The 18,371-nt window shown below is 40.7% G+C and overlaps 1 long non-coding RNA gene across 1 annotated transcript in view; it reads left to right on the top strand.

Moving 5' to 3' along the window:
• LOC117796423 overlaps positions 1-18,371 on the top strand; it is a 48,260-nt gene that overhangs the window by 27,481 nt on the left and 2,408 nt on the right. Inside the window, exons 5-6 of the long non-coding RNA XR_004620926.1 lie at positions 11,192-11,341; positions 15,276-15,341. This is a non-coding gene — a long non-coding RNA (uncharacterized LOC117796423). The remainder of the gene's footprint in view (positions 1-11,191; positions 11,342-15,275; positions 15,342-18,371) is intronic.

Genomic DNA, 18,371 nt, shown 5'->3' on the forward strand with positions numbered 1-18,371 from the left:
TGGTCTGTTTCATTTAGAGTAAATGCTCATATTCTTTTCATGGTTTAATCCTCTTCTCTTTTCTCCTCTTCACACTCTGGTCCAGGCCCAGAGTCTTAGGCTGTTCCTCTAATACGCCCACATTATACCAGGCCTTTGCCCTTTGCCCTGTTCTCTACCTGGAATGTCTTCCTCCAGAAATCGATTGGCTCTCCCCCTCACCTCCTTCAGGTCTTCACTCAAACATATCCTTCTTAGTGAGGTCTTCCTGGCTACATATTTAAAATGTAATCCCCTTCCTCCCGGATTCCTTTTTCTCCTTTCCTATTTTACTGTTCTCCAAAGAACTAAGCACTTGTTAATATAATTTTTAGTTTTCTGACTCCCTCCACTAGAATGTATGCTCCATGAAGTCAAGAATTTTGCCTGTTTTGTTTATTGCTTACCCCCAGCATTGAAACAATGACTAATATACAGTAGGCATCATGGAATTGATGAATGAGTAAACAAAGATCTTTGTTCACTCATTTATTCAGGAGACATTGACCACACAAAGTATAAGCCTCCCCAAACCTCCCTTTGCACAAACACCTCCAGGAGGAGAGACAATAAAAGCCCAATGCCAAGTATGAAAATAATATCACAGGCACGCATAGAGTGTGAAAGAGTCATATAAAATATCTTCCATGATCGCTATGCAATTGAAAAGCCCAATTGGAGACAAGGAAAGATCTTTGAGCTAGGTTCAGCCAGGGAAAGACAGGCAAGGAATTCGAGACAGAATCCTTCCCCTCTGCTCCACCCCAAGATTCTGCCCCTGTCATCTGAGGAATTAGAAGGCAGACATGCCCCTGTTGTCCTGGGAGCCAGAGTCAGCAGGGCAACCTACAGAATACTTAAGTACCAAGCAATGTATTACCTCTCGATTCATATGCAATTTACTTGCATATTTGGGAGTAAATTCTGTTAATATGCAAGCACTAATTTTGGAATACAATCATTTATGTCTAAGGCTGGCAGCTCCATTCAGGAGGAAGGTTCGCTGGCAAAGGGAATGGCACTGCTCTCCCCTGAAGCTCCACAATGTGCCACCTGGCACAGGATGTTTTCAATTCATTTGTTTGTTTGAAATTTAAATAAAATCCTTATTCGGAAGTGTCTGTCAAAATCTCAGGAAAAACCTCAAATAAAGGAAAAGACCATCACCATGGACATAAATTGGAAAGTGAGAGGTGCCATGAAAAAAATCATACTGTGCTTTCTACAAGCCTTATGCTTTGCCTTAATAAGAGCTTAGGCAGTATAATGCACAATGCTACCAGGATTAAAGGAGGAGCTAAATCCAGAAGCAGGTGACACTGACTTTGTGTGCTGGCATTCCTAAAAGGGAGATTCTGAAGATGGGCAAGGCTGACTTAAGGTCCATGCTGCTCAGGGCTTAGTTGGGTATTGTTTATTCAGTCTGTCCATCCAATAACTGATTTTATATCAATGTTATTAGTATGTAGGAAAATAACTGATATGTCCTTCCACACACTTGGAAAATACCTACTCTTAAAAAATTTCTCATGAGAAAATTCATTTTAATTTTAACTTAAACCTTCCCCATCTACACACACGCACACACACACAACTTTTCAGGAAGCTGTCAGATGTTTAAATCTTACTGTCTAGGATCAGCCTTTGAATGGTAGTTGCAAACATACCCACCATCTGAGTCAGGGGTCAGCAGACTATAGCTCCATGTCACAAACCTGACTGCCTCTGTTTCTCTAAATGATGTTTTGTTAAAACACAACCACATCCATTCATTTATATATTGTGTATTACCTATGGCTGCTTTCCCTAGAATGGCCGAGTTGCGTAGTCAGGATAGAGACAGTACAGCTAGCAAAGCTTAAGATATTTGCTATCTGGCCCTTCACAAAAAAAGGGGTTTGGGATTCCTAATCTAGTAGATGCAAATTTCTGATATAAGATCTATAGTTAACTTTACTCTTAAGCTAGCCCATTCTTCTAGGATAGCTTCGATACTAGTATATAATAAATTATTATTCAAAAATAGCAATGCGGTTTTGTGACTGTATATTGATTGTTACCATTTCCCCGATTATATTAACTTCTATTAGATGAAAATGTTATTCTGTAAAACAGAATTATGGAACAGTTTAGATAGCACAGTGTAAGAGCCAATGGCAAGACACTGCCCACAATGGAGCCCACTCTGCCCAGTAAAAGTGAGGAGGCTATAAAATGGGGGAGGGGTTATAACGGCCTGAATCTCCTTGAGTGCATNCATCAACATTCCCTGTAAGGAAAGGCAAGTGTTATTTTTCCCATTTAAAGTATAAGGAAATGAAATACAGAAAATGAAAGACTAAGCAGAGATGGGGGGTAGGGGGATCAACTCTGTGGGAAAGAAGTGTAAATGCCATGGAATAGATCACATTCAGACTTTTGAAAACCCAGAAAAGAATTGGTGTATTTCTTTTTTTTTTTTTATATAATGACAGAGCTGAAGATCTTTTTTTTTTTTAAAGATTTTTATTTATTTATTTGACAGAGAGAGACAGCCAGCGAGAGAGGGAACACAAGCAGGGAGAGTGGGAGAGGAAGAAGCAGACTCCTAGCGGAGAAGCCCGATGTGGGGCTCGATCCCAGAACGCTGGGATCACGCCTTGAGCCAAAGGCAGACGCTTAACGACTGCACCACCCAGGCGCACCGAACTGGTCTGTTTCATTTAGAGTAAATGCTCATATTCTTTTCATGGTTTAATCCTCTTCTCTTTTCTCCTCTTCACACTCTGGTCCAGGCCCAGAGTCTTAGGCTGTTCCTCTAATACGCCCACATTATACCAGGCCTTTGCCCTTTGCCCTGTTCTCTACCTGGAATGTCTTCCTCCAGAAATCGATTGGCTCTCCCCCTCACCTCCTTCAGGTCTTCACTCAAACATATCCTTCTTAGTGAGGTCTTCCTGGCTACATATTTAAAATGTAATCCCCTTCCTCCCGGATTCCTTTTTCTCCTTTCCTATTTTACTGTTCTCCAAAGAACTAAGCACTTGTTAATATAATTTTTAGTTTTCTGACTCCCTCCACTAGAATGTATGCTCCATGAAGTCAAGAATTTTGCCTGTTTTGTTTATTGCTTACCCCCAGCATTGAAACAATGACTAATATACAGTAGGCATCATGGAATTGATGAATGAGTAAACAAAGATCTTTGTTCACTCATTTATTCAGGAGACATTGACCACACAAAGTATAAGCCTCCCCAAACCTCCCTTTGCACAAACACCTCCAGGAGGAGAGACAATAAAAGCCCAATGCCAAGTATGAAAATAATATCACAGGCACGCATAGAGTGTGAAAGAGTCATATAAAATATCTTCCATGATCGCTATGCAATTGGAAAAGCCCAATTGGAGACAAGGAAAGATCTTTGAGCTAGGTTCAGCCAGGGAAAGACAGGCAAGGAATTCGAGACAGAATCCTTCCCCTCTGCTCCACCCCAAGATTCTGCCCCTGTCATCTGAGGAATTAGAAGGCAGACATGCCCCTGTTGTCCTGGGAGCCAGAGTCAGCAGGGCAACCTACAGAATACTTAAGTACCAAGCAATGTATTACCTCTCGATTCATATGCAATTTACTTGCATATTTGGGAGTAAATTCTGTTAATATGCAAGCACTAATTTTGGAATACAATCATTTATGTCTAAGGCTGGCAGCTCCATTCAGGAGGAAGGTTCGCTGGCAAAGGGAAAGGCACTGCTCTCCCCTGAAGCTCCACAATGTGCCACCTGGCACAGGATGTTTTCAATTCATTTGTTTGTTTGAAATTTAAATAAAATCCTTATTCGGAAGTGTCTGTCAAAATCTCAGGAAAAACCTCAAATAAAGGAAAAGACCATCACCATGGACATAAATTGGAAAGTGAGAGGTGCCATGAAAAAAATCATACTGTGCTTTCTACAAGCCTTATGCTTTGCCTTAATAAGAGCTTAGGCAGTATAATGCACAATGCTACCAGGATTAAAGGAGGAGCTAAATCCAGAAGCAGGTGACACTGACTTTGTGTGCTGGCATTCCTAAAAGGGAGATTCTGAAGATGGGCAAGGCTGACTTAAGGTCCATGCTGCTCAGGGCTTAGTTGGGTATTGTTTATTCAGTCTGTCCATCCAATAACTGATTTTATATCAATGTTATTAGTATGTAGGAAAATAACTGATATGTCCTTCCACACACTTGGAAAATACCTACTCTTAAAAAATTTCTCATGAGAAAATTCATTTTAATTTTAACTTAAACCTTCCCCATCTACACACACGCACACACACACAACTTTTCAGGAAGCTGTCAGATGTTTAAATCTTACTGTCTAGGATCAGCCTTTGAATGGTAGTTGCAAACATACCCACCATCTGAGTCAGGGGTCAGCAGACTATAGCTCCATGTCACAAACCTGACTGCCTCTGTTTCTCTAAATGATGTTTTGTTAAAACACAACCACATCCATTCATTTATATATTGTGTATTACCTATGGCTGCTTTCCCTAGAATGGCCGAGTTGCGTAGTCAGGATAGAGACAGTACAGCTAGCAAAGCTTAAGATATTTGCTATCTGGCCCTTCACAAAAAAAGGGGTTTGGGATTCCTAATCTAGTAGATGCAAATTTCTGATATAAGGTCTATAGTTAACTTTACTCTTAAGCTAGCCCATTCTTCTAGGATAGCTTCGATACTAGTATATAATAAATTATTATTCAAAAATAGCAATGCGGTTTTGTGACTGTATATTGATTGTTACCATTTCCCCGATTATATTAACTTCTATTAGATGAAAATGTTATTCTGTAAAACAGAATTATGGAACAGTTTAGATAGCACAGTGTAAGAGCCAATGGCAAGACACTGCCCACAATGGAGCCCACTCTGCCCAGTAAAAGTGAGGAGGCTATAAAATGGGGGAGGGGTTATAACGGCCTGAATCTCCTTGAGTGCATATATTTCACAGCTGTGGTGCCAAGAGGCCCAGTGCTTGGAATGCCCTGAGTGAAGCCAAACAAAGGAGTGCATGAGGCAATTTTTCTCGTGAAAAAGTATTCTTCCTTACAAATTTGAAGTAGTTTCTCCTTTGTGTTATATTCATTTTTCCCCCTTTGAAATAAAATGGTTTCATCTTCTGCTGAATGTTTTCCCCCTTTTGATTTCTGCATCAAATGAAAATTAATTTCTTCACCTGGTTCACACAGACAGTTCCACAGGCTTAAAGTGCACAATAAAAAGAGTTGAAATGGATTGATTTTTCCAGTAGGTGAAAATGGTAAAAAATGCCAAGCTGAAATTTAAAAAAAAAAAAATTTTTTTTTTTTTTGAATTTTTCATGGAATTGAAGGTAGAGGCACCGATAAGCGAAGCAATTTGAAGGCACTAGCACATGTCTCCATTCACGGGCCGTATTAGGTTTCCTTTCTCCGTCCTGGGGGATGAGATCCGTGCTTGGCCCTTCAGTAGCTCTGAGACCTGGGACAAGCCACTTGGAGGGGCTGTCACCATGACGGGCAGTGAAGAGTCGCCGTCGCTATGGACAGGGCTCCCAGAGGACTGAAGGGAACTGAACCCAGAGGTGCTGTGGTGTCTGCCTTTGTCAGCAAAACCTCATGAGAACCTCCACCCGTAGCTGGTGATGGGGAAGGGAGGAAGTGAAAGTAAAATCAAGCATTTTCGTTGCTATTTAAAAGCCACGCTAGGAACAAGGCTTGCAGGGTAAAAAGTTGAAACTAAATGAGGCTTTCGGTTTTCTGTGGGTTTCAGTGATTGAAATCAGCCTGAGGGCCCCCCTTTTGTCTCTCCCGTGTAGCAGGGGTTACGCCCGGGGTTGGCAGGAGATAAAATGCTGCTGTGCACACAGAACCCTGCTTTTGTGCTAGCCAGGGTCTCTCCGAAGTTCAAGTGCCTGAGCTACTTCCATTTTTTCTTTTTTAATACTCCTGGTATGTTCGAAAGGGAAATGCCAAAACAGAATTACAAACATTGTGCTGCATTTTGTCCACACAGACATTTATGTTTTAAAAAAATTAGTAATTTTAACACATGCATTTAAAGAAGTGCCACATAATTATCTTGCTTTTTCAAAAGATTCTAGCATTTATAAGCAACGTTTCTGTAAGGTATGCTACAGAGAATGAGACCCAAACTAAAGAGAGTGGGATGGATGACTCCTTCCAGTCCCAGGAGTGACCGTTACTGCATGTATAGCCTCTCTCATTTGGGAATGATGCTGTCTCTGAGACCCGCTCAGATCTGAAAGCCTGGGTTGTAAGGCACCCTTGCCTCCCCCCTTCCCCCCCACCTTAGCTCCTTAGCCTCCAGCCCTAGGACTAAGACCAGACTATTCATATGTAATTATGACTGGGAAGCAGGGAGGAGGAAAATAAGGGATTATGGAGAGGTCCATTACGGACTCCTTCTACAGATATTTTTCAAGTGCCTATGTTCACAGTGTTATGATTCAGCTCATACTCAGTGTTTGAACCAGGCAGTTTTATTCTCTACTTGTGTTATCAAGCCTTTCTAGACTTCAGTGGCCTCTCTGCTACCTTGTTTGAGGTACCTCATGGGTGGTTGTGAGGATTCAGTGACTTATACATGTAAAGGTATCAGAACAGTGCCTGGCACGGTGAATAAGCAATACAAAATTCCTTGCCCTCCGGAAGGGCAAAGGAAACAATATTATATATATCAATATATAAAGATATTTGGCAAAACACAGGTAAATGTTACTCCACTGATGAGGGTGGGAGAAAAAAGCATCGCTGTATTAAAGAACCTCTCTTCAACATTCATTAATCACCCATTCAACAAGCAATGTGCTAGGCACTGTGTAGGGGCTGCTGATAGGGCAGTGATCAAACCACGTATGGTCCCGTGCTCATCGGCAGGAGAGATATTAACTACATAAATCATTTTGCATAATGTCAACTTTTTGTTAAAGTATAAAGTGCATTTCTGTATGCAGTTCTGAAGGAAGAATAAGCATACAGTTCAATTAATTTTCACAAAATGAACACACATACACACACACACATACACACAATTCATATCCAGATCAAGAATGAGAATCTTACCAGCATCCCAGATATCTCCCTCTGCCCCTTTCCATTCACAACACACACACACACACACACACACACCCCCGCCCAGGTAAATATTATTCTGACTTCTAAAACCACAGATTACTTTAGCATGTTTTAAAACTTTATAAAAAAAGCTATCACACCATGTACTCTTTTTGTTACTGTTTTTTTTAAACTCAGTGTTATGTTTTTGATATTCATTCTTTTTGCATGTAAGTTGTAGTTTATTCTCATTCCTGCATATTATTGTACTGTATGAATGAATATATCCTTATTTGTGTATCTACTCTACTGTTGGGTATTTGGATTGTTTCTAGTTCGGGAATATTATAAATAATACTGCAGTTGACATTCTTGTACGCCATTTGTTGAATATATGCATGCATGTCTGTTATGTATATACTCAGGAGTGAAATTGCTGAGTACAAGGTCTGGGTGTGATCAGCTTTAGTACACACTCTCAAAGAGCCTTCCAAAGTAGTAACAATTTGCACTCTGGTCCACAGACTATGAGAGGTCTGACTGCTCTATATGGTCTTACTCTTTCACGTTAGCCATTTTGGAGGGTATGTCGAGGCATCTGCTTTATGATATTAATCTGCATTTCCCTAGTGACAAATGCAGTTGAATACCTTTTCATATGTTTATTTTCTGTTTGGATATCTTCTCTGGTGAAGTATCTATTTTGACATTTGCCCATTTTTCTATTGAGTTCTCTTCCTTTTTCTTAGTGATTTGAAGGAGTGCTTTAGAGATTCCAGATGGTAAGAGACCTTTTACAGATATATGTATTGAAACTCTCTTCTACAGGTCTACAGTTTATCTTTTTGCTCTCAATAGTATTGAAGAATTAAAGTTCTTAATTTTAATGTAATCCAATTGATCAATACTTTTTCCCTTTGGTTATTGCTTTTTTGTGTCTTGAGAAATCTTTTCCTGAGGCGGTTCTTGTGGAGGGAGCTAGTGCAAGACTGGGAAATTGTTATGCACTCTGTTGCCTGGATAGCCAACCGTACAGTCAGGATACCTAAGGGTGTCCCCAAGAAACCAAAGGGCAAGATGCCTATTCATGCCTTTCTTTGTGAAGACATGCTGGGAGGGACATACATAGAAAAATCCAGAGACCCCTGTGAACTTTGAATTTTCCAAGTGCTCTGGGAAGTGGGCTACAGTGTATGAGAAAGAGAAATGTAATCTGATGAAATGGTAAAAGAAATTAAGGCTAGTGACCAGCTAAGGGAGGCAAGAAGAAAGATCGCAAAATCCCAAATGTTTTCATACCTCATCTGACTTCTTCCTCTTCTACTTAGACCTCTGTCCAAGATCAAATCCATACACCTACACATTTTCATTGAAGATGTGGCCAAAAAAGCTGGTAATATATTATGGTTTGCAGAATTCCTAAAATGCCTCCATAAAGATATTCCACCTTAATCCCTGGAACCTACAGGTGTGATGAGACATCACTCAGTCCTATGATTGTGTTCTATGCCAGAGCTGGCCTTAAAACAGGAGATTATCTGGATGGACATGATTTAACTAATAAAACCTTTTTAAGCAGAGAGCTTCCTCCAGCTTGTGGAAGAGGAAGTCAGAGAGATTTGAGGAATAAAGGGGATTTGACTTGAAAATGCTGAAGGCCACATGAAAGGAATTCCAAAAACCTTAAAGAGGTGAAAGAGGGCCCTGGCCAGTTGCCATTAAGGAAACAGGGTCTTCAGTCCTACAACCACAAGGAACTGAATTCTGCCAACCACTTGAATGAGCCTGGAAGTGATGCCTACTCAGAGCTTGCAGATGAAGATCCATCTTGGCTGATAACTTGATTTCAGCCCTGTGATTCCCTGAGCAGAGAACTCAGTCATAACATTCTCGATTTCAGACCTACACGACTGTGAGCTAGTAAATGGGTGCTGGTTTAAGCTGCAAAATGTATAGTAATTTGTGACACAGCGATAGAAAAATAAAGCCTGTGGAATCATTTGAGTGATAGTGAGAAGCCACCTTATAATGAGGCAACAAAGCAGAAGATGAATGAGAGTGATGTTGCCAATTATAATCTAAAGGAAAACAGGATAAAGGGACCATCTGACATTCCCAGGAAAAAGAGTGGAGGAGGAAGATGAAGAGTATGAGAAAGGGATAAAGAGGATGAGGAGGATAAAAATTAATAAAACCATGTATCTGCCTCCGTGTGAATACACGTAGGACAAATGCAGCAAGTGACCCACCTTTTATTTGAGAAGGTGTCTGTTGCTTTCACTGAGTTTGACTCCATAACCGGAAATGGTCACATTGTCGTTTTTGAAATGCTCTAGAAATTTCAAGTGGTTTCCATGAAGGGCTTACGGGTGTCACCAGCACCCAGAAAAATCTATCAAAGTTGTTTGTATTTCTAAATATGTTGGGGGTGTCTGGGTGGCTCAGTCAGTTAAGCAACCAGCTCTTGATTTCAGCTCAGGTCATGATCTCAGGGTCGTGAGATCGAGCCCCAAGTAGGGCTCTGTGCTGAGTTTGGAGCCTGCTTAAGATTCTCTCTCTCCTCTCCCTCGGTCCTTCCTCCCCTTGCGTGCACAAGTGCGTGCACTCTCTCACTCTCTCTTAAAATAAATAAATAGGGGTGCCTGGGTGGTTCAGTTGGTTAAATATCTGACTCTTGATTTCAGCTGAGGTCATGCTCTCAGGGTCGTGGGATAGAGCCCCATGTGGGGCTCCACTCTCAGTGGCAAGTCTGTTTCTCCCTCTGCCCCTCACCTACTTGTGCTCTCTCTCTCAAAAAAATCTTTTTTTAAAAAGCTAACTAAATAAATGTTTTTAAAATAAAAAGACCCTCTTTTGTCGTCCTCATTCCATGACCTTGAGATTTGTGTGAGCGGGCAGTTAAAATGTTCCTGGAATTAAAAAAAAACTTGTCATTTATTTGTAGGGTAGTGTTATCCATTAGAAATCCTGTTATCAACTGTATAATACCTATAGTTTGCAAAAAGAGCACAACAAAGTAGACAACGTCTTGTGGTCCCTGGTTCGCACTGTAATGTTGTGGGAGGTTGCACCTTCTGTAGGGGGTTCAGGGATGAGGCCAAACCTGTTGATGCTGCTTCAGGCTGCCTTGTTTTTCTACATAGCGACATAACATTCGCTGACATTCTTAGCCGTGGAAAAGGGATATCAGCTGGCATGAGAAGTGTTCTGGTTCTTTTTGGTTAAATCCGGTAGCTTGAAAACAAACTGTAAAACTCTTTATTGTCAGAAAAGTGAATAGCCACCACTTCCATGAAAGTGCAGAAGGCTTCTGACCTTAAAACACACAATTTGCAACATTCTGGTTTGTTTGTTTGGTTTTTGTTTTGGGGGGGATTTTTTGGTTTTTTTGGTATACTTAGAATGCCAATACTTTCTTTTCATGTAAATGTTTTCTTTGAAGCATAACATAATACAGAAGAGTGCATGTAGAGCCAGCATGGAGCTCTATGACTTTTCATAAACTGAACACACCTGGGTGATGACCAGCCAGGAAAAGACCCCCCCCCTTCATTCATGCTCCCCCCAAGTTACAGCTGCCCCTGCTTCCCAAGATAACCTCACTCCTCACTCTTAATATAAAAGGTTTTGATTTCTTTCAGAATGCTGTGATGTTTCTGAAGCAAAATGGGAATATTATATCTTTGAAGTGGGGGAAAATTTTTTTTTTTACCTCAAGGTCATGAAGATCTTTTCCTGTTTCCTTTGAGAAGTTTCATTGTCTTAACCTTGCGCAAGTTGGTCTCGATCCATCTCAATTCAATTTCCGGTACAGTGTGGGGCCAGATACGCGTCCAACCTCGACAAGGCTGAGAGCCCTGCGTCTCCACTGGCCCCGCCCCTCGGCCGCTCCGAAACTCTGAGTCTCGTCTCGCGAGACTGCGGAAGCCTCCAAGATGATCTTTAGAGGTTAGCTCCCTCTGTCCTTTAGCCTCTCTCTGCTCCTCACATGCCACTGTTTGAGGAAATGTCCCGAAGGGAAATCCAGCTTCGTGTTTGTTTGCCACCCCCTTCTTCCTGTATCTTTTAGAAATTCTTGGTTTCTGTGTCCCCAGATTCTCAGCTTCTGCCAGGACCCAAAATGGAGGAATGTCCTCTGGGTAGGGGCTGTGGGAGTCCACTCTCCTCTTCGGGGGCCTCCGGCTCCAGTCTCTCATCCCCAGCAGCTCTCCGTGGCCTTCAAACAGATGATCTCCACAGTTAAGGTGACCTTTCGTTTTGCTGGACAGAAGTACTGGTCAGCTGCGACTTATTCCGTATCACTTGCAACAACAGATATACTTTTCATTGTGATTGTGATAAAGTTGTGAAGGAAAACAAGCCTACACGGGGCACGATGTTAAGAGGGAATATTAGGAGTCTATGATTTAAAAAATTTGGTCTTCTTTTTTTTTTAATTGAGATATAATTGACATATAATATGGTATAAGTTTAAGGTGTACAATGTGTTGATTTGATACATTTATATATTACAATATGATTACCATGGTAGCATTAGCTAGCGTCTCTATCACATCACATAATTATCATTTTTGTGGTGAGAACATTTAAGATCTAGTCTCTTAGCAACTTTGAAGTATAGAGTACAGTACTGTTGACTATAATCGCCATACATCTCAATCACTTCACGTCTCAATTCCCCCACACCTCAGCCCCTGATAACCACCATTCTACTCTGTTTCTAGGAGTCTCTTTTTTCTTTAGATTCTACATTTAAGTAATGGTATACAATATTTGTGTTTCTCTGACTTGCTTAACATAGTGCCCTCAAGGTCCATCCAAGTTGTCACAAATGGCAGGAGATATATCTATATCTATATCTATGTATCTATATCTGTATCTATATGTAGATAGATACAGATATTCTCTCATCCTCTTTATCCATTTATCCAGCGATGGACACTGTTGTTTGTCCAGCTTGTTTTTATATCTTCCAGATATCTCTTCTATGTTCTGTCCAGGTTGCTTCCATACCTTCCAGATATTTCTTCTATGTCCTGTTTTCATTTCCTTTGGATATATATCCAGGTGTAGAATTGTTAGATCATATTTTTAAGCTTCTGAGGAAACTCCATGCTGTTTTTCCATGGTAGCTCAATGAATTTACATTCCCAATAGCAGTGCATCAGGGTCCCCCTTTCTCCATATCCTCGCCCATTCATTTTTTCTTGTCTTCTGCATGATCGTCATTCTAACAGTTGTGAGGTAATATCCCAGTGTGATTTTGATTTGCATTTCCCTGATTATTAGTAATGTTGAGCATCTTTTCATGTACCTGTTGGCCATTCCATAGGTTGCCTTTTAATTTCGTTGATGGTTTCCCATGCTGTGTAGAGCTTTTTAGTTTGATCACTGTCTTCTGCAGACCCTGCTATAATTTCTCATAAGCACACCTGAGCCTTGAGCAATCAACAGTGCATTAGCAGAAGAAGTCAGCAGCTTAACGTCAATCCCACTTTCCCTATCAGTCCTTCACTTGGAACAAATAATTTAGCTTCTCAAGGTCCCAATTTCCCTGACTCTAGCATTTCTTCTTCACCTTAAGAGCAGGATCCTATCTTTTAAGTGCTTTAAACCCTTGGAACAAAAGGCAGTCTCTCACTGACTTGGGCCATTTGAAAAGAGGTGCCGCAGAAATTCTTTTCACTTATTTAAAATGGTGTGTGTATGCCTGAAAATCAAGACAGTAGTTTTGTTTGTTTGTTTTTTAAAGGTGAGTGGAAGAAAAAGAAACTCCCATAAGGCTACATGCCACCCAAAAGCTACTAAGACACAATCCCTAAAGAAAGGATATCTAAGGCAAATGTCACTTTGTCTTCACACAATTTCTTCTATAGTTGCTTCCAAGTCCACCCCAGCAGCTGGAATATGAACACAGATTTATAGAAGAACTCATTTAGATTTATAGAAGAACTCATTTGTAGGAATTGCAATTAAAAGCCATCCGTTAATATTACCATATGATAAAGGCTGAGCTCATCTTGATAATATCCTGGGAGGAATGGAGTTCAAGGTACTTTTTTCTGTTTCATGCTTAAATTTGCAACTGGCAACATCTAGTTGTCAAGAAAGAAGTTTTCAGAAACAAAGGTGAGGAACGGGTGAGGGCCAAGGCGGATTGGATAGTTCCTGCTGGGAGTGGGGTGATCCTTAGGTAAAGAGAAGAATGTGCTTGCCTCCTGGCAGCTGGCCTCCAGCTGATGAAACTCTGTAATAGTGTAGGACAGGCAGGGACCTCAGCAAATCTGAGTGATCACCCCTTTGGGAAAAAATACATACATAATCAATTGAAATTCCCTTCTAAAGTACGGTCAGAAGAAAATGAATATTGTCCAGACAGGAGCCAACACCCAGAGATAATCTCAGCTAATAGAGGATGTGATGGCTCAGAAGATAAACAAAATAAAGTGTAGGAGAATCGCAAGAAAAACAAATGAAGGGAAACAGGGAGGGAATAAAACACAGGATGAATTGGAAGGAAGTGACTACTTGGGGAGAAGCCAGGGAAAAATATGAAAAGAAAGAAAGAGAGAGAGAGAAGAAAGAAAGAAAGAAAAGAAAGAAAGAAAGAAAGAAAAAGAAAGAGAAAAAGAAAGAAAGAAAGAAAAAGGAAGGAAGGAAGGAAGGAAGAGAAAGAAAGAAAAGAAAGAAAAGAAAAGAAAAAGAAAAGAAAGAAAAAGAAAGAAAGAAAAAGGAAGGTAGGAAGGAGCTTACCACTCTGGTGGGGGATGATGACAAGGGGTGGGGGTAGGCTCTGCAGGTGCGGATGCAGAAGGAATATGGGAAATCTCTGTACCTTATGCTCAGTTTCGCTGCGGAACAAAAACTGCTCTGAAAAAAAATTAAGTCTTAAAAAAAAAAAGGGACTTAGAAAAAGCCAAACACACAACACTGTGATTACTGGGGTGGGAGGTGGGGAGGAGTGTTAGCATTCATTAGAAAAGCATCTTTTTGAAAGACTTGGACCTTGACCTCTTTTTCATTTAACATTAGGGAATACCTCTCTTGGGATTTGGGCTCAAGGAAAAAAGAAAACAGAACAGACACAGCTATGCAGAACAGAGAAAGGCCACAAAGAGGAGTGGACAAACTACCATAGGAAGTCTCTTAAGAGGGTCCCTCTCTTTCTCTCTCCATCCTTTGATTTCTATCCCCACTCCTGCACATCCTCCCCTTTATTTTTTTTGCCATGCTTCTTCATTCTTTCATGAAGGCTTGTGACCACTGGTCACTTCTGATGTTTTATACTCCTCATCTAATTGCCATAAGGGATAAATAAAGGAAATAGGATAATAGTACTAAAAACATAAGTGGATAATAATATATATGACTATATATTACATGTATTGTTACATATGATTTGTTGTATAATATGTACCATTATATATTATATATGTTAATACATATTAATATTGAGAATAAACATACCATTCTCAAAATCTCTCTCTTACTGTAAGACACAAAGGGGCTGGATTTGAGTTTTATTTTGGCACTTGAGGGGTCGTAGTATTTTTAAAGACATTCTGACTCCTGGTGGATCACGGAATACCCATTCCTGAACCTGTACAATTTCTGTGTTCTCATTATTTCCAAATACGTATTTCCTATATTATAGTACAGTGAAACTGTCAAGCAAGTTATACTCATGAATATAATGATACTTTGTACTTTTAAAGTATCATACTCCTAGATCCAGAATTTCCCAAGCTTCCTTGCAAGCCAGACAAGTACTCTGTACTTGCAATTTTATAGCAGAGAAAATTGAAATATAGAGAACTTAAAAGCTTGAGCCAGTGCCTTACAGCAAGTCGGAAATAAAACTGGAATTTAAGAGAAATAAGTCACACTCAACATTGGATTTCCTGTAGAGAGAAACATGAAATAAGAAAGAAAAATTATAAATTAGGGATGTGAATGTATTTTAATCAAAGTTCTATATATTTACCAGTTTAAAGGTTATATTTCCTAAGTAATGCTATTTAAGAGTAGTACTAATAAAGAATAATGTGGTTTTGTTTTAATAATTTGCTTCTTGATCGCTAATTAAAATTTGTCATAAAAACAAATTTTCATGCTTTTTGTGCAAGAGCAGAAAAAATGAAGTGAGCTTAAAAACAATTATTACTTTGTTTCATTCAGGTGTGGATTTATGCTGGCAAATTCCATACTAGTTATCATTTACCTTTTGGGGAATTGAAAGATCAGGTAAGATAATGTCTGCGATTTTCAAGAGTCCTTTAAGCTGCTATTAAAGGTAAAGCTGCACGCTGTAGATTAAAAAAGCCTTTGTTCAGCAGTCAATCATAGGGTATTTGCTTCAAATTCCTAGATCGTACAGTAAGGCAAACTGAAGCGTGAGATTGCTAGGCTGACTGGCATTCCAATCCAGAAACGAAGGGCAGAACTAGTCTGAAGCTATTATGGGAGCGCGGGGTAGGGCGGGCAGGGATGGTGAGTAGGGATTTGGAATATGGAATCTGGTCTGGCGTTTGCCCTGAGGTTGTGTCTGACCCACAGATGTGAAAACAACAGGTGGGGGCAGTGTGTCAGTGCCCCGCCTGTCACCTTCCAGCTTTCACTAGAGAATTGCACGACTACACCCACGAAATTCTGCACCTCTTTGTAATGCGGGACTCCTAGCACTAGGCTGTGTTGATTTTGTGGAAAGGAAATCAGATTTGAGGTCAGATGACCCACATTTAGATCCTGGATGGGCTGAGTGGCTTTGAAGGAGTCACTTGACCTTTTTGGACTCCCGATTGCCTTTTACACAAGAGGGATAACAGTATCTCACAGAATGGCTGCTCTGTGTCACACTGTTGCTTTCTGGCTCTACCTCCCTTTTGCCTCTAGCACTTAACTCCTGAGAGATCTTTTTAACAAGATATAAAATATATGCCATCATTGGGGCTAGCTCACGTCATAGGCCCCTTGCTCAGAAAGGTCCTATGCTAAGTTTAATGCTGTGCTGTTGTCTTCAAATTCTTAATTTTCAAACAACTGGGCTTGCATTTTCATTTTGCGCTCAGCACTACAAATGATGCGGTCAAGGCTGCCTGTTACGTTTTTCTAACTTATAAAAAAATGTCTGATTTTTAAGTTTCTTGGAATTTGCTTCATTCCTGATCATCTGCTTTGAGAATCCCTATGTAGCACATACTTATAAATTACTATTTTTGATTAAAATAGTTTGTACCCAATATATGATTTGTATGTGTGTGTGTGTGTGATCAAGCAAAATGCAAAATTCTGACCCAATGATTAATTCTCTCTAGACTATCTAGATTGTGAATTTCTGGAGGAAATGTTTTATATTTTTGCCCTAGTGCCTGGCACATTGAGGATACTCAATAGAAGGTAGTGGAATGTATGAATATCACGCATACTGTATCAGTCTGTTGTGGGAGACATTGTCTTTGGGTGACAAAAGCATCCTCAGAGGGTAATTTATGGTTTTATTTTCTTTATTGTGGCTTTTAGTGGCTAAGGGTATTTGACTTTCAAAATACCAGTTGCTGTAGCTTTCTTCAAGTACTTTTTATGTATCCCATTAAAGCCTCTGACTGTCTAGGAAAAAAAAGCAAATATACGTAATGTTTTATTCCCAGTTATAATACAGTCTAACCTGATATTTGTTAAGGGAAGTCGGGTTGTTTGTTGGGTATGTCATATGGTAATGAAAGTCAGTCAAATAATTTTAAAGTAATGAAGATGGCTTACCTCATGGGTTGCAGGGATACGTTTGGGAGAGGTGGGCACTTCTGCAGGGGAAGAAGTAGTAGCAAATAAGAATGGAGAGTTTGTATTATTACCTGTTGCTACATAAAAATTTGCTCTGAAATCACATCAGCCTAAGACAACATTTACTTTTTTTACAGTTTCTGAGTCAGGAATCTAGGAACAATTTAACCAAGTTGTCCTGGCCCAGGGTCTCCCATGATGCTGCAGTCATCTGAGGGCTTGACTGGGGCTGGTATATCTGCTTCCAAGAAGGCTCACTCGAGGCTCTTGGCCGGAGGCTTCAGTTCCTCCTTCTGTGGACCTCTCTGCTGGGCTGCTTGAGTGTGCTTCAGACATGGCCACTGACTTCCACCAGAGCAAGTGACCCAAGAAGAAGCAAGACAGAGGCCACAATGACTTTCATAATCTAGCCTCCAGAGCGATAATACCATTACGCCTCCTGTGTTCTGTTGGTTACACAAACGGTCTTATAGCAGTCTGTTTGGATGCCTATAACATACTACCACAGACTGGGTGGCTTATATACAATAGCAATTTACTTCTCAGAGTTCTGGAGGCTGGGAAGTCCAAGATCAAGTTGTTAGCATGGTCTCATTCTGGTGAAGGTTCTCTTTGGGCTTCACAGCCAGCACCTACTCACTGTGTTCTCACATGGTGAGAGGGGTGAAAAATCTCTGTGGGGTCCTTTTTATAAGAATACTGACCTCATTCATGAGGGTTCCATCCTCCCAAACCAAGCACCTCCCAAAGGCCCTACCTCCTAACACTCTCACATTGGCATTAAGATTTTAACATATAAATTGGGGAGGGGGAGGGCAAAAACATTCAAACCATAGCCCCGGCCAGCCCTAATACAGTGTGAGAGGGGACAGTGAGAGGGTGTGAACATCAGAGGTGGGAATCTCTGGGGGCCATCTTGGGGCTGGCTACCATGGAGCTGGTGGGCGAGCATTAGCCTTTTGCTTGAGTTCCACCTGAATTCGGCTTCAAAGGAGGGGCAATTCACAAAGTTTGGCTTCTTAGAAGTCTGGGAAACCAGACTCAGGTTTGCTTATAAGTCCAGTTAATACATTTTTATTAGATCCTGAATCAGGGGCTGCATTGTAGAATCCTGGAAGAACAAGCATCCATGAAATGATGCTATTTGAAGTGGCCCCACTTACTACATTCTCTGTGCTGTGTTAAATACCACCGGTTTGGGGGCACAGGTTCCCTTAGAGAAGGATAAGCAGAAAACAATATGGTGTGATATATAATCAAGCAATGGAAAATGCAATTCAGACTAAGTGCTATTAGAATTTAGGGCTCCCTGCTGGTTTGCAGGAATGCAAAGCTTCCTGAAGGTACAGGTTTGTTGAGAACTGAATAAAGAGATGACAAGGAGAAGTGAAGGGGCCGGCGGATAGGAGGGCTGCCCTGAGCAGTGCCAGGAAGGGGCAAGAGGATCATTCAGAAGTTGCAGAGGCTTGGAGGAGTAGGGGACACCTTTCAGCC

Source organism: Ailuropoda melanoleuca, chromosome 15 (genome assembly GCF_002007445.2).
Source record: "Ailuropoda melanoleuca isolate Jingjing chromosome 15, ASM200744v2, whole genome shotgun sequence".
Lineage (NCBI taxonomy): Eukaryota > Metazoa > Chordata > Mammalia > Carnivora > Ursidae > Ailuropoda > Ailuropoda melanoleuca.